General features: G+C 47.7%; 1 protein-coding gene and 1 pseudogene across 3 annotated transcripts in view; both read right to left on the bottom strand.

Moving 5' to 3' along the window:
• SHMT1 (serine hydroxymethyltransferase 1) overlaps positions 1-7,296 on the bottom strand; it is a 39,173-nt gene extending 31,877 nt beyond the window's left edge. For 2 of the 3 annotated variants that reach the window (XM_050763913.1, XM_050763916.1), the window contains exon 1: positions 7,077-7,296. The gene's annotated coding sequence lies outside the window, so the exon portion shown is untranslated. Of the gene's footprint in view, positions 1-4,510; positions 4,650-7,076 lie in introns of all 3 variants that reach the window. The other variant, XM_050763914.1, reaches the window with a different exon arrangement.
• LOC126939050 (uncharacterized) overlaps positions 1-15,635 on the bottom strand; it is a 174,427-nt pseudogene that overhangs the window by 76,502 nt on the left and 82,290 nt on the right.

Genomic DNA, 15,635 nt, shown 5'->3' with positions numbered 1-15,635 from the left:
TCTCCCACAACTAAACTAAATTCCTTGAAGGTAAGGACTGAGTGTTACTTTTTAAAAAATCACCTGCGGTACCCAACACCGCTATATATGAAAAATATTTTCTGGCCAGGTGTGGTGGCTCACGCCTGTAATCGCAGCACTTTGGGAGGCCAAGGTGGGCAGATCACGAGGTCTGGAGTTTGAGACCATCCTGACCAACATGGTGAAACCCCGTCTCTACTAAAAATACAAAAAATGAGCTGGACGTGGTGGCACGCACCTGTAGTCCCAGCTACTCGGGAAGCTGAAGCAGGAGAATCGCTTGAACCTGGGAGGCGGAGCTTGCGGTGAGCCGAGATCACACCACTGCACTCCAACCTGGCCACAGAGCAAGACTCCGTCTCAAAAAAAAAAAAAAAAAAAAAAGAATATTTTCCAAATGACTGAACAGATGAATCATTGACTTGAACTGGCAGGCTCTCATAACATAGTAAATATTCACTATTTAGCAACTTTTCAAAAGATTTTTTTGGGACACACAAGTTAATGATGAACAGGATATAGGCAGTTGGGATCATCTTTCCAGGATGATCACCAGTAGTATTTTATAAATGATAATGTAAGTACAGCAAATAGCACCTATTCACTCACTCTGGACACATTTCTCCAGGCTCCAGAAAAATGTAAATGGAAATTTTGCTATAAGAAGGGCCTCAAAAATCTCTATATGATTTTTGAATATATAAGGACCTCATTTTAATCCTAGCAACACTTTAATGTGTTAATTTATTTCATACTTCAAATAATGAAAATGAGGCTCAGGGCCAGGCATGGCAACTTACACTTGTAATCCCAGCACTTTGGGAGGCCAGGAGTTCAAGACCAGCCTGGGCATGGCTACAAAAAAAACAAATTAGCTGGGCATGGTGGGGTGGGCCTATAGTCCTAGCTACTGAGTCTAGGACTCTTAAAAAAAAAAAGAACTAAAGAAAGAAAAATAAGCGAGGTTAGAAAAGTAAAATATCGCGGCCTGGCGCAGTGGCTCACGCCTGTAATCCCAGCACTTTAGGAGGCCAAGGTGGGCAGATCACCACGTCAGGAGATCGAGACCATCCTGTCCAACACCGTGAAACCCCATTTCCACTAAAAATACAAAAATTATCCGGACGTAGTGGCAAGCGCCTGTAATCCCAGCTACTCAGGAGGCTGAGATAGGAGAATCGCTTGAACCTGGGAGTCAGAGGTTACAGTGAGCCAAGACCGCCACTGCACTACAGCCTGGCGACAGAGCGAGACTCTGTCTCAAAGAAAAGTAAAATATCTTAGCCCAGGGCTGCACAGCAAGTTAGCCACAGAGGTAGGACTCAAAACCCCAAAGCACATGCTCTAAGTACTCCACAGAGTTCCTGTGAAGCTGTTGGTTAAAATATGTACTTGGGCTGGGTGTGGTGGCTCATGCCTGTAATTCCAGCACTTTGGAAGGCTGAGGCAGGAGGATCGCTTGAGCCCAGGAGTTCAAGACTGGCCTGGGCAACATGGCGAAGCCCCATCTCTACAAAAAATACAAATTATTAGCTAGTGGTGGTGGCATGCATCTGTAGTCCCAGCTATTCAGGAGGCTGAGGTGGGAGGATCACCTGATCCTGGAAGCTAGAGGTTGCAATGAGCTGTGACTGTGGCAGTGCACTCTAGCCTGGGTGACAGAGTAAGACCCTGTGTGGTTTTTTGTTTGTTTGTTTGTTTAAAAAAAGGACTTGTTTGAATATAAATCTTCCTAAAGAATTACAGGTTTGGCTAGCCCCAGAGGCTCACGCCTATAATCCCAGCACTTTGGGAGGCCAAGGCAGGCAGATCACCTGAGGTCAGAAGTTCAAGACCAGCCTGGCCAACATGGTGAAACCCCATCTCTACTAAAAATACAAAAATTAGCCGGGTGTGGTGGTGGGCGCCTGTAATCCCAGCTACTTGGGAGGCTGAGACAGGAGAATTGCTTGAACACAGGAGATGGAGGTTGCAGTGAGCCAAGGACATACCACTGCACTCCAGCCTGGATGACAAAGCAAGACTCCCTCTCAGGGAAGAAAAAAAAAAAGGCCTGGCATGGTGGCTTATGCCTGTAATCCCAGCACTTAGTGGGGTCAAGGATGGGGGATTTCGAACCTAGGAGTTAACCACAGCCTAGGCAACACAGTGAAACCACGTCTCTACAAAAATTTAGAAATTAGGCTGGGCAAGGTGGCTCACGTCTGTAATCCCAGCACTCTGGAAGGCTGAGGTGGGCAGATCAGCTTGAGGCCAGGAGTTTGAGACCAGCCTGGCTAACATGGTGAAACCCTGTCTCTACTAAAAATATAAAAAATTAGTTGGGTGTGGTGGCATACACCTGAAGCATAAGACTTACTTGAGCCGGGGAGGTGGAGGCTGCAGTGAGCTGAGAATGTGCCACTGCACTCCAGTCTGGATGACAGAGTGATATTGTGTCTCAAAAAAAAAATTTTTTTTTAAAAAAAGGTCAGGCACAGTGATTCACGCCTGTAATCCCAGCATTTTGCGGGGCCGAGGCGGGCAGACCACGAGGTCAGGAGATCAAGACCATCTTGGCCAACATGGTGAAACCCCATCTCCACTAAAAATACTAAAATTAGCCAGGTGTGGTGGCGCCTGCCTGTAATTCCAGCTACTCAGGAGGCTGAGGCAGGAGAATGGCTTGAACCTGGGAGGTGGAGATTGTAGTGAGCAGAGATCGCACCACTACACTGCAGCCTGGCAACAAAGCGAGACTCCATCTCAAAAAAAAAAAATTTTTGCCAGGCACAGTGGCTCACGCCTGTAACCCCAGCACTTTGGGAGGCCAACACGGGTGGATCACCTGAGGTCAGGAGTTGGAGACTAGCCTGGCCAACATGGCGAAACCCCGTCTCTACTAAAAATACAAAAATTAGACGGGCATAGAGGCGGGCCTCTGTAATCCCAGCTATGCAGGAGGCTGAGGTAGGAAAATCGCTTGAACCCAGGAAGCAGAGGTTGCAGTGAGCCAAGATCACCCCACTGCACTCCAGCCTGGGCGACAGAGTGAGACTCAGTCTCAAAAAAAAAAATTAGGTCCAGCGCGGTGGCTCATGCCTGTGATCCTAGCACTTTGGGAGGCCAAGGTGGGCAGATCACAAAGTCAGGAGTTTGAGACCAGCCTGGCCAATATGGTGAAACCCGGTCTCTACTATAAATACAAAAATTAGCTGGGTGTGGTGGCCCATGCCTGTAGTCCCAGTTACTCGGAAGGCCGAGGCAGTAGAATCGCTTGAATCCAGGAGGTGGAGGTTGCAGTGAGCCGAGATCGCGCCACTGCACTCCAGCCTGGGTGACAAAGTGAGACTCTGTCTCAAAAAAAAAAAAAAGAAAAGAAAAAAAAAACAGCCAGGCACAGTTGCTCACGCCTGTAATCCCAGCACTTTGGGAGGCCAAGGAGGGGAGATCACCTGAGGTCAGGAGTTTGAGACCAGCCTGGCCAGCACGTCGAAACCCTGTCTCTTAAAAATACAAAAATTGGCCGGGTGTGGTGGCATGCGCCTGTAGTTCCAGCTACTCAGGAGGCTGAGGCAGAAGAATCACTTGAACCTGGGAGGCGGAGGTTGCAGTGAGCAAAGACCGCGCCACTGCCTTCAGCTTGGGTGACAGAGCAAGACACCATCTCAGAAAAAAAAAAAAAAAAAAATTAAAAATTAGCTGGATGACATGATGGTGTATGCCTGTAGTCTCAACTACTTGAGAGGCTGAAGTGAGAGGATTACTTGGGCCCAGGAGGTCGAGGCTGCCATAAACTATGATTCTGCCACTGCTCTCCAGCCTGGATGACAGAGTAAGACCCTATCTCTCAAAAAGAAAAAAAAAAAAAAAGTCCAAAATAAGTTTTTGATATCTAAGAGGTCTACTCCACTACTAGCCTACAATGAATTCATTCAATCAACATTTATTGAACAACTCTTATGTCCCAGGCACACAGATAGGCACTAAGAATACAGAGGTTACTAAGACAGAGGTCCTGCTCTTATAAGAAACAAATTGTAAACAAGAAATACAGGCCAGGCACGGTGGCTCACAACTGTAATCTCAGTACCACGGTAGGCCAAGGCGAGTGGATTACTTGAGGTCAGGAGTTCAAGACCAGTGTGGCCAACTAAGGTGAAACCCTGTCTCTACTAAAAATGCAAAAATTAGCCGGGTGTGGTGGCACACACCTGTAATCCCAGCTACTTGTGAGGCTGAGGAAGGAGAATCACTTGAACCCGGGAGATGGAGGTTGCAGTGAGCCAAGATCATGCCATTGCACTCCAGCCTGGGTGACAGGACAAGACTCCATCTCAAAAAAAAAAAAAAAAAAAAGAAATACACAAGGCCAGGCATGGTCGCTCATACTTGTAATCTCAGAACTTGGAGAGACTGAGGGGAGAAGACCACTTGAGCCCAGGAGTTCAAGACCAGCCTAGGCAACATGGCAAAACCCTGTCTCTACAAAAAATATACAAAAAATTACCTGAGCCTGGTGGCGTGCACCTGTATTCTCAGCTACTCTGGGTGGCTGAGGCAGGAGGATCGCTTGAGTCCCAGAGGTTGAGGCTGCAGTGAGCTGAGATTTTCCCACAGCACTCCAGCCTGGGCAAGAGAGGAAGACCCTGTATCAAAAAAAAAAAAAAAAAAAGATGCAATAAATGGGTGCAGGGCTACTTCAGACTGGGCCAGGGAATGTCCCTGAACTGAAATCTGAGCCAAGCATGAGATCTGGGATGAGAGCAATCTACACAGAGTAAACAAGTGCAGCACATCCCAAGTTCAAAGCCCAAAGGAGAAAGTGTGACTGGCCAAGGGTCAGAAATCAGGCTTGCACACCTGAAGTCTGGGGAGTCACAGGACCACAGGAATCGAGCAACCTGGGCAACATACTGAGACCCCTGTCTCTCTAAAAGGAAAGAAAAGCAGCCGGGCGCAGTGGCTCATGCCCATAATCCCAGCACTTTGGGAGGCCAAGGTGGGTGGATCACTTGAGGTCAGGAGTTTGAGACTAGTCTGGCCAATATGGTGAAACCCTGTGTCTACTAAAAATATAAAAATTAGTCGGGCGCAGTGGTTCACGCCTGTAACCCCAGCACTTTGGGAGGCCGAGGCGGGTGGATCACCTGAGGTCAGGAGTTCGAGACCAGCTGACCAACATGGTAAAACCCTGTCTCAACTAAAAATACAAAAATTAGCTGGGCGTGTGGCACGCACCTGTAACCCCAGCTACTCAGGAGGCTGAGGCAGGATAATCACTTGAACCCAGGAGGTAGAGGTTGCAGTGAGCTGAGATTGTGCCACTGCACTCCAGCCTGGGCAACAGAGCGAGACTCCGTCTCAAAAAAAAAAAAAAAAATACAAATACAAAAATTAGCCAGGCATGGTGGCATATGCCTGTAATCCCAGCTACTCGAGGGGCTGAGACAGAAGAATAGCTTGAACCAGTGAGGTAGAGATTGCAGTGAGCCAAGATCACGCCACTGCACTCCAGCCTGAGTGACAGAGCTAGACTCCATTTCAAAAAAAAAAAAAAAAAAAAGGAAACTTGGTAATCTTAGGGACATCTTCATTAACATTCTGTAACACCTGGTAAGCCCCCCAGCTAACACAGCTCACTGCAACATCAGTCATTACAGCAATGGATATTTCTGTAGAGGCACCATTGCTCATGTGTGGCATGATCCTCAACGCCAGGAAAGACACCTAGTAAGTGAAGTCACCTGCAAGGTCACGAGCCTCCCCATGCCTCCAAATCTTACAAGTGGATCCAGCCAAGGATCTGCTCAGGGAACTACCTTGTTGCACATCTTCTATCTCACACACAGATTTTGGTTCTCTTCTTTACAGAGGAGGAAATTGAGGCCCAGGGAGCTAACTTGTCTAAAGCCATATAAGAGCCAGAATCTGAACTCTGGTTTCTCTTCAGTTCCAAAGCCTTGTCTCAGGACACTGTGCTAAATAAAAACACAATTAACCACTTCCGTTCCAAGTTTCCCCAAGTAATACATTTTTTTTTTTTTTTTTTTTTTTTGAGATAGAGTCTCACTCTGTCACTCACGCTGGAGTGCAGTGGTGTGATCTCTGCTCACTGCAACCTCCACCTCGCGGGTTCAAGCGATTCTCCTGCCTCAGCCTTCCCAGTAGCTGCAATTACAGGTGTGTGCCACCACGGCCAGCTAGTGTTTTTTGTATTTTTAGTAGAGATGGGGTTTCACCATGTTGGCCAGGCTGGTCTCGAACTGCTGACCTCAAGTGATCTGTCCGCCTCAGCTTCCCGAAGTGCAGGGATTACAGGCATGAGCCACCGCACCCCGCCTACAATGTTATTTCTGCAAGAACCTAAACTGATGTTTCCAGTCTATTCTCTGGGTAACTGCCCGATTGAAGGCCCGCATCTGTGCTGACCTCAGCTGGACCAAGAGTCACTTAACTCCCAGAATCTCGAAGCAGAGGCACCGGGCCAAGAACTTCACAGTGAGACATTTGTCTCCTAGAACAGGGGGTAGCAGATTGCGGGCAACAGGAAGAGCTCATTCCCCACAGGGATCTGGTGGCACGGGCCAAAAGTGGAGCGACCCTGCGCGTAGCGTTTAGGGGCTCAGGCTTTGAGAACCCGGGTTCTATTCTAGGCTCTGCCATTTAAGTTGTCTCCTTTCTCCGAGCCCCACCACCTTCCTCACCTGTAAAATGGGGGAAACGGTACCACTCGACTTGCAGCTTTGCTGTGAAGGAGCGTGGCTAGGGGTTGTGTTTAAATTGAAAATGCTCAACGAGAAAAGTGCTCAGTAGAGAGCGGCTACTCACATCCGCTATAAGCCTTCGCACTCCTGCCAAAGGCCAAGGGCCGCCACCCCATCGTACCGAATGTGCCTGCAACCGGGAGGCTGCGGCAGGCCACCGCCCGACCCCCAGCCCAGGCGCAACACAAGCGCTCCCCTCCCGTCGTTCCGGCTGCAGAGAGTGGGGTACGGCGGGGGACAGCGAGGACGCCGAAGCACCCCCCCGGGCTCCGGGACGCCGCGGCCCAAGACCCGAAGCCGCCCACCTACCGGAACACGGCCCGCGCACGTGCCTAGCGACGTCTCGGTCCTACGCCGCCGCCGGTGCCACTAGAGTCCCAGATCCGCTGACCCAACGCCCCGCGCACCGCCGCGGGCCAGCCACGTGACGGGCCGCGCCAACCCCAAACCCCGAACTTGGCGCTGGACAGCTCGCGCTCCGCTAGGTGCACCCCGCGCGCCAGGCTTAGGCTTGGCCCCGCCCCGGAAGGCGCCCAATCAGAGAGCGCAGTCAAGCAGGGGCCGCCACCAAACGCACCCGCGCTATTGGCTGCAACGGAGCGGCGGGCAGGGCTGGCTGCTCCTGGCCGGCTGGAGGCCTCGTGGTGCAGCTGCGCACCTGGGGCAGGGACCTGTAGGACTGACCCGCTTAGGCTGCAGGTCTCGTGTGTGGACCGAGATTTCCGGGAAGACTGCACAGGGCCTTCCTCACTTAAGCCTGTCGCTTGGGCCGTGGGATTATGAGTGAATTTTGTTCATGGTACTACTTTTAGTTAACAGGGTGGTCATTTAAATTAGGACAAATGTGAGTCTAAACTGCAACATTATTACTCTGTAGGTGTATAATCCAAGAGCAGGCACTTTATTATTGTTACTGTTATTTATTTATTTATTTATTTTTGAGACAGGGTCTCACTCTGTCGCCCAGGTTGGAGTAGACATGGGCGTCTAACTGTGTTGCCTCCGGGGAGGTGAAGGTTGCAGTGAGTCGAGATCGCGCCACTGCACTCCAGCCTGGGGGACTGAGCGAGACAACGTCGCAAAAAAAATAAAATGGCCGGGCGCGGTGGCTCAAGCCTGTAATCCCAGCACTTTGGGAGGCCGAGACGGGCGGATCACGAGGTCAGGAGATCGAGACCATCCTGGCTAACACGGTGAAACCCCGTCTCTATTAAGAAATACAAAAAAAAACTAGCCGGGCGAGGTGGCGGGCGCCTGTAGTCCCAGCTACTCGGGAGGCTGAGGCAGGAGAATGGCGTGAACCCGGGAGGCGGAGCTTGCAGTGAGCTGAGATCTGGCCACTGCACTCCAGCCTGGGTGACAGAGCGAGACTCCGTCTCAAAAAAAAATAAATAAATAAAAAATAAAATAAAATAAGATAAATAAAACAGTGACACACAATAAGGACTCAATGAACATTACCTATTGTTAAGAATGATAAAAACCGGGGCCACATGTCAGGACCACCTGAGGCTGCGTCATATATTTATTTATTTATTTGTCAAATAATAATAATAATGATTATAAGAATGATAAAAACCGGGCGCAGTGGCTCACCCCTGTAATTCCAGCACTTTGCGAGGCCGAGGCAGATGGCTTGAGCCTAGGAGTTCGAGACCAGCCTGGGCAACATGGCGAAACCTTGTCTCTACAAGTAATTTTAAAATTAGCTGGGTGTGGTGGCAGTCGCCTGTAGTCCCAGCTACTTGGGAGGCTGAAGTGGGAGGATCGCTTGAGCCTGGGAGGCAGAGGTTACAGTAAGCAATGATCTTGCCTCTGTACTCTAGCCTGGGCAACAGAGTGAGACCCTCATCAGCTCAAAAACCAAAAACAAAAAAATACAAAAAAAAATTTTTTTTGAGACAGCGTCTCAAAAAAATACAAATACAAATTAAAGATACTAGGTTTTAGTCTCCCAGTTGAAAATAAGAGATTTTCCTCCTCTCCTTTTTCTTTGAGCATTTACTTTTGAAAACTTGTAATTGTAACTGTTTTCTTCTCTATTTGAAATCTGCGTAAATCTTTTCGACACTAGATAGGCCTTTTGTCAACTTTTTGACCTAGGAATGTCTTCCTCAAGGAACTGAAATGTAAACAGTAAGGTAGATAGCACTGATATCTCCCAGTTTCTGTGGGAGGGTAGAAGCCTAATTTTGATGGTCTTCCTGCCCCAAATCGCAAAACCACTTCCTGTCATAAAGATATGAGTTTTCTTTTCCTCTAGATAAAGCCAAATAGGATGAACTATATGTGACAAAGTGTGCTGTCAAGTCCTCTTATTTGAGGACTAATTATGGTTTATCTTGGAAAATATGTATTGAGTTCTATCTGCTTGGCTATATAAGGGGGTGAGATTTCTTTCTGTCTTTGCAATTTCTTAGCAGATTGCCTGTGATGCGTTTCATTTTCTGGCTTAATGCTTTATACAATACTAAAGTGTTTTCTTTTTCACTAGTTTTGTGAAGAACACTTCTGGATTGGGAGAAAATTTTGTTTTAAATTATATTTTTCGACCAGGCATGGTGGCTCACGCCTGTAATCCCAGCACTTTGGGAGGCCGAGGCGGGAGGATCACCTGAGGTCGGGAGTTTGAAACCAGGCAGACCAACACGGAAAAACCCCGTCTCTGCTAAAAATACAAAATTAGCCAGGCATTGTGGCGTGTGCCTGTAAATCCCAGCTACTTGGGAGGCTGAGGCAGGGGAATCAGTTGAACCCAGGAAGCAGAGGTTGCAGTGAGCTGAGATCATACCATTGCACTCCAGCCTGGGCAACAAGAGAAAACTCCATCTAAAAAAAATTACCCAGGCATGGTGGTGGGCACCTGCAGTCCCAGCTACTCAGGAGGCTGAGGCATGAGAATTGCTTGAATCCGGGAGGTGGAAGTTGCAGTGAGCTGAGATGGAGCCACTGCACTCCAGCCTGGCGACAGAGTGAGACTCCATCTCAAAAAAAAAAAAAAAAAAAAAAAAAAGTATATTTTTCTGGCCAGGCACTGTGGCTCATGCCTATAATCCCAGCACTTTGGGAGGCCCAAGCAGGCAGATTACTTGAGGTCAGGAGTTAGAGACCAGCCTGACCAATATGATGAAACCCCGTCTCTACTAAAAATACAAAAATTAGCCAGTGGCAGGTGCCTGTAATCCCAGCCACTTGAGAGGCCAAGGCAGGAGAATCGCTTGCACCCAGGAAGCAGAGGTTGCAGTGAGATCAAGCCATTGCACTCCAGCCTGGGCAACAAGAGCGAAACTCATCTCAAAAAAAAAAAGGTTATATTTTCCAAAGAAGATCTATCATTATCTTCTTTTGCAGATAAGAAAATTGAGACTCAGATAACTCACAATCACAGAGTGTGATGGAGCCCAGATTCATATTGAAGGCTGTTTCTGAAAGCTAGATTGGTGTCCATAATGCCACATGACAAAGGAAGCCTGGAGCTTGGCATGACACATAGTAGATGCAGAAGAAAGTCTGAATATTAGAGATGTGGCCGAACGCGGTGACTCACGCCTGTAATCCCAGCACTTTGGGAGGCCAAGGCAGGCGAATCACTTGAGGTCAGGAGTTCAAGACCAGCCTGGCCAACATGGTGAAACCCCGCCTCTATTAAACTTACAAAAAAAAATAGCTGGGCATGGCGGCGGGCACCTGTGATCCCAGCTACTCAGGGGGATGAGGCAGGAGAATCGCTTAAACCCAGGAGGCAGAGGTTGCAGTGAGCCGAGATCACACCACTGCACTCCAGCCTGGGCAACAGAGCAAGACTGCATCTCGAAATAGTAATAGTAATAATAATAAGGGTGTTCAGCACTTTGGGAAGCCGAGGTGGGCGGATTATGAGGTCAGGAGATTGAGACCATCCTGGCTAACACGGTGAAACCCCATCTCTACTAAAAATACAAAAAATTAGCCGGGCGTGGTGGTGGCAGGCGCCTGTAGTCCCAGGTACTGGGGAGGCTGAGGCAGGAGAATGGCGTGAACCCGGGAGGCGGAGCTTGCAGTGAGCTGAGATTGCACCACTGCACTACAGGCGCCCGCCGCCTCGCCCAAACAGTTTTTTGTATTTTTTAGTAGAGATGGGGTTTCAAATCTGGGTTAGCCAGGATGGTTTAGGCTCGATCTCCTGACCTCATGATCCGCCCTTCTCGGCCTCCCAAGTGCTGGGATTACAGGCTTGAGCCACCGCGCCCGGCCTAGGAGGCATTGTTTGTTTGGTTTTTTTTTTTTTTTTTTTTTTTTGAGACGGAGTCTCGCTCTGCCGCCCAGGCTGGAGTGCAGTGGCCGGATCTCACTCACTGCAAGCTCCACCTCCCGGGTTCCCGGCATTCCAGGAGGCATTGTTTTTAAGAAAAACATGTCATGTAAGTTGTCTAAAAATAAAATGCATTCAAACTAAAAAAAAAAACCAAAAATAATAATAATTCAGTTAGAAACAGGGCAAAAGACATTTTTCTGGGCTGGGCATGGTGGCTAATGCTTATAATCCCAGCACTTTGGGAGGCTGAGGTGGTAGGATCACTGGAGCCCAGGAATTCAAGATCAACCTAGGAAATCTAGTGAGACTTTTTTTTTTTTTTTTTTTTTTTTTTTTTTTTTTGAGACGGAGTCTCGCTCTGTCGCCCAGGCTGGAGTGCAGTGGCGCGATCTCAGCTCACTGCAAGCTCCGCCTCCCGGGTTTACGCCATTCTCCTGCCTCAGCCTCCCTAGTAGCTGGGACTACAGGCGCCCGCCAACTCGCCCGGCTAGTTTTTTGTATTTTTTAGTAGAGACGGGGTTTCACCGTGTTAGCCAGGATGGTCTCGATCTCCTGACCTCGTGATCCGCCCGTCTCGGCCTCCCAAAGTGCTGGGATTACAGGCTTGAGCCACCGTGTCCGGCCTTTTTTTTTTTTTTTGAGAAAAACAGTCTCGCTGTGTCTCCCAGGCTGGAGTGCAGTGGCGTGATCTCGGCTCACTGCAAAAAAAAAAAAACACGCCATTCTCCCGCCTCAGCCTCTCAAGTAGCTGGGACTACAGGCGCCCGCACCACGCCCGGCTAGTTTTTTGTATTTTTTAGTAGAGACGGGGTTTCACCATGTTAGCCAGGATAGTCTCGATCTCCTGACCTCGTGATCCATCCACCTCGGCCTCCCAAAGTGCTGGGATGACAGGCTTGAGCCACCGCGCCCGGCCTTCTAGTGAGACTTTTGTTGTTGTTGTTGTTGTTGTTGAAGTGTCGCTCTGTCACCCAAGCCAGAGTGCAGTGGTCTGATCTCGGATCACTACAACCTGCAACTTCTGGGTGCAAGCAATTACCCAGCCTCCAGAGTAGCTAGGAATTACAGGCGTGCACCACCATGCCCAGCTAGTTTTTGTATTTTTGTATTTTGTGTGTGTGTGACAGTCTCTCTCTGTCATCCAGGCTGGAGTGCAGTGGCATGATCTCGGCTCACTGCAACCTCTGCCTCCTGCGTTCAAGCAATTTTCCTGCCTCAGCATCCTGAGTAGCTGGGATTACAGACGCGTGCCACCATGCCTGGCTAATGGTATGAAAATCCCACAACGATCAAGTAGGATGTATTATACTTGAATGAATTTATGAGCTAAGAGTAGGAAATCTATAAATTTAATCAAACAAATCTAACAATTATGAGGAAATTGTACTCCTAATGTATTATTTGACAAGCTATTCAGTGGAACACAAAGATATTCTTAATGAAGTTGCATATATATTTTAAAATGTTATCATTGGCACGGTGGCTCATGCCAGTAATCCCAGCACTTTGGGAGGCAGAGGTGGGCAGATCAAGAGGTCAGGAGATTGAGATCATCCTGGCTAACACAGTGAAACCCCCATCTCTACTAAAAATACAAAAAATAGCCAGGCCCAGCTACTCAGGAGGCTGAGGCAGGAGAATGGCGTGAACCTGGGAGGTGGAGCTTGCAGTGAGCCGAGATCGCACCACTGCACTCCAGCCTGGGCGACAGAGCAAGTCTCTGTCTCAAAAAAAAAAAAAAAAAAAAAAAAAGTTATCGTTGAAGTAGATTTTTTAAAAAGAGGAGATGATAACTTGAAAAAAATAGTCAGGGATACAGAGAGAAAAATAAATTTAGATTGTTTACATACATAAAATATATTTTAAAAGATAGGCTTGTCTTTTTTTGTTGTTCCTTAAATAAAAGGAATGGATATTGAAATCCCATGCCTTTCATTTTAAAATTTAGGAAATGCTTACAGCTTCCCACACTGAAATCTATACTAACACAGCTAATCTAATCATTGGATAAGAAAATCAAAAACACGGCCGGGCGAGGTGGCTCAAGCCTGTAATCCCAGCACTTTGGGAGGCCGAGGCGGGTGGATCACGAGGTCAGGAGATCGAGACCATCCTGGCTAACATGGTGAAACCCCGTCTCTACTAAAAATACAAAAAACTAGCCGGGCGTGGTGGCGGGCGCCTGTAGTCCCAGCTACTCGGAGGCTGAGGCAGGAGAATGGCGTGAACCTGGGAGGCGGAGCTTGCAATGAGCCGAGATCCCGCCACTGCACTCCAGCCTGGGTGACACAGCGCGAGACTCCGTCTCAAAAAAAAAAAAAAAAAAGAAAAAGAAAATCAAAACACACAGAATTCTCTTGACCAATCTATTTTCTTGATTCTTAAAAGTCCAGATGTATACTCAAAGAAAGAAAACTATTAATAATTGATTCTGTTATTTGAAAATATTTACTGATTATTTACTTTACACTAAGTGATCTCCAGCTCATGGAGATAGATCAGTGGAAAAGTATGGAAGCTACCCAGGTTTGTTAAGCTTAAATTCTAATGAGGGAGAAAAGAAGTAATGGAGCAGGTCCTTTAAAACAGAAGTGTTAGCTGGGCACGTGTGGCTCACACCTGTAATCCTAGAAATTTGGGAGGCCAAGGTGGGCGGATCACCTGAGGTCTGGAGTTTGAGACCAGCCTGACCAACATAGAGAAACCCCGTCTCTACTAAAAATACAAAAAATTAGCCAGGCGTGGTGGCGCATGCCTGTAATCCAGCTACTCAGGAGGCTGTGGCAGGAGAATCGCTTGAACCTGGGAGGCGGAGGTTATGGTGAGCCGAGATCACGCCATTGCACTTCAGCCTGGTTAACAAGAATGAAACTCCGTCTCAAAAAACAAAACAAACAAACAAAAACACAAGAGTGTTATGATACGGCTTGGAATTCTAAACATTGCATACTGTGGTTGCTGTGTAGAGACTGGATTGAAGAAAAGGGCAATGATGAAAGCTTGAATTCGTATAGAATATGGCTGGCCTATAATTTTGAGGGTCCCTGAAATAAGAATGTGTAATAGTTCTCATTAGTTCCCCAAGAAATCCCTGCAGTAGAGCCCTGACTGTGGGAGGGAGGTACTGTAGTTACCAAGTGGTGAGGGTGGGAAGGTGAATTTGAAAACACCATTTGGAATTACTGCACTTTAAAGGTAAAACTGGCAGGTTTTCCATACACAACAGATCTGAAAATATGTGTGTGTGTGTGTGTGTGTGTGTGTGTGTGTGTGTGTGTGTGTGTGTGCGCGTGTGTGTGTGTGTGTGTGCGTGTGTGTGAGTGTGTGTGAGTGTGTGTGTGTGTGTGAGAGAGTGTGAGTGTGTGAACGTGTGTGTGTGTGAGAGAACTGTGGTGCGTGTGTGTGTGTGTGTGTGTGTGCGCGTGCTGTGAAACCATGTGTGTGGGAGTGTGTGTGTGTTGTGTGAAAGGTGTGTGTGTGTGAGCAAGTGTGTGTGTGTGTGCGGTGGTGTGTGTGTGTGTGTGTGCATTTGTGAGTGTGTGTGTGTGCCCAAGTGTGTGTGTGGTGGTGTGTGTGTGTGTGTGTCAGTGTGCGACGTGTGTGTGTGTGTGTGTGTGTGTAATGACACAAAAAGAGAAGAAAGCAGAGCAAGAGAGAGAGAGAGAGGAGATGAGAACCAGACAGATACAGAGAGAAAGTAAAAGGGGACACCAAGAATATTGAGCTGAGAAACTATAAAATGGGAGTTGTCATTAAACAGAAAGGGGAAGAGCAAGTTTGGGGAGTATCGGTGGCTCCATGTGGGCCTTCATTTTGAGATTCCTGACTGACACCCAAAAAATGAAGAAGTCAGGGCGGTGTTGGGGGCGCCTGTAGTTCAGTGTTGGGACGTGTAATATGAAATATCCGGAAATTTGCATGACACAAAAATTAGTAAAAAAGCAAAAGCAAAGAAAGGTAGTCCAGGTCCTGAGCCAAGTTCTCTAACATTTAAAAAGTAAAAAAAGGTGAGAAAAAAAACAGAAAAAAGGACCAGGGGTAATTATAAAAAATGTTCGGGGGAAAGTGGGTTAAGTGTTCTGGAATTCTGTCAAAGAAAGTTTTGCAAAAAGGAGGGAGAGATCACCTGTGTCAAATGATGCTGATACATAAATTAAGACAAAGGCTGAGGAATTATGCTGCAATTCATAATTTAACAATAAGAATATCGTTTGTGTTTTGAGAAGAGCAATTTTGTTGGAGTGAGTAGGTAAGAAACCATATTGGAGTCCTTGCTCAAAGGAATGTCTGACCTCTGGATTCTCTTTTTTTTTTTTTTTTTTGAGATGGAGTCTCACTCTGTCGCACAGACTGGAGTGCAGTGGCTTGATCTCAGCTCACTGCAACCTCTGCTTCCCGGGTTCAAGCAATCCTTCTGCCTCAGTCTCCCAAGCAGCTGGGACTACAGGCGCGCAACACCGCGTCCAGCTAATTTTTTGTATTTCTAGTAGAGATGGGGTTTCACCATGTTGGCCAGGCTGGTCTCAAACTCCTGACATCATGATCCACCCACCTCAGCCTCCCAAAGTGCTGAG

Source organism: Macaca thibetana, chromosome 16 (genome assembly GCF_024542745.1).
Source record: "Macaca thibetana thibetana isolate TM-01 chromosome 16, ASM2454274v1, whole genome shotgun sequence".
Lineage (NCBI taxonomy): Eukaryota > Metazoa > Chordata > Mammalia > Primates > Cercopithecidae > Macaca > Macaca thibetana.
This window is presented reverse-complemented; position numbering and strand designations above follow the sequence as displayed.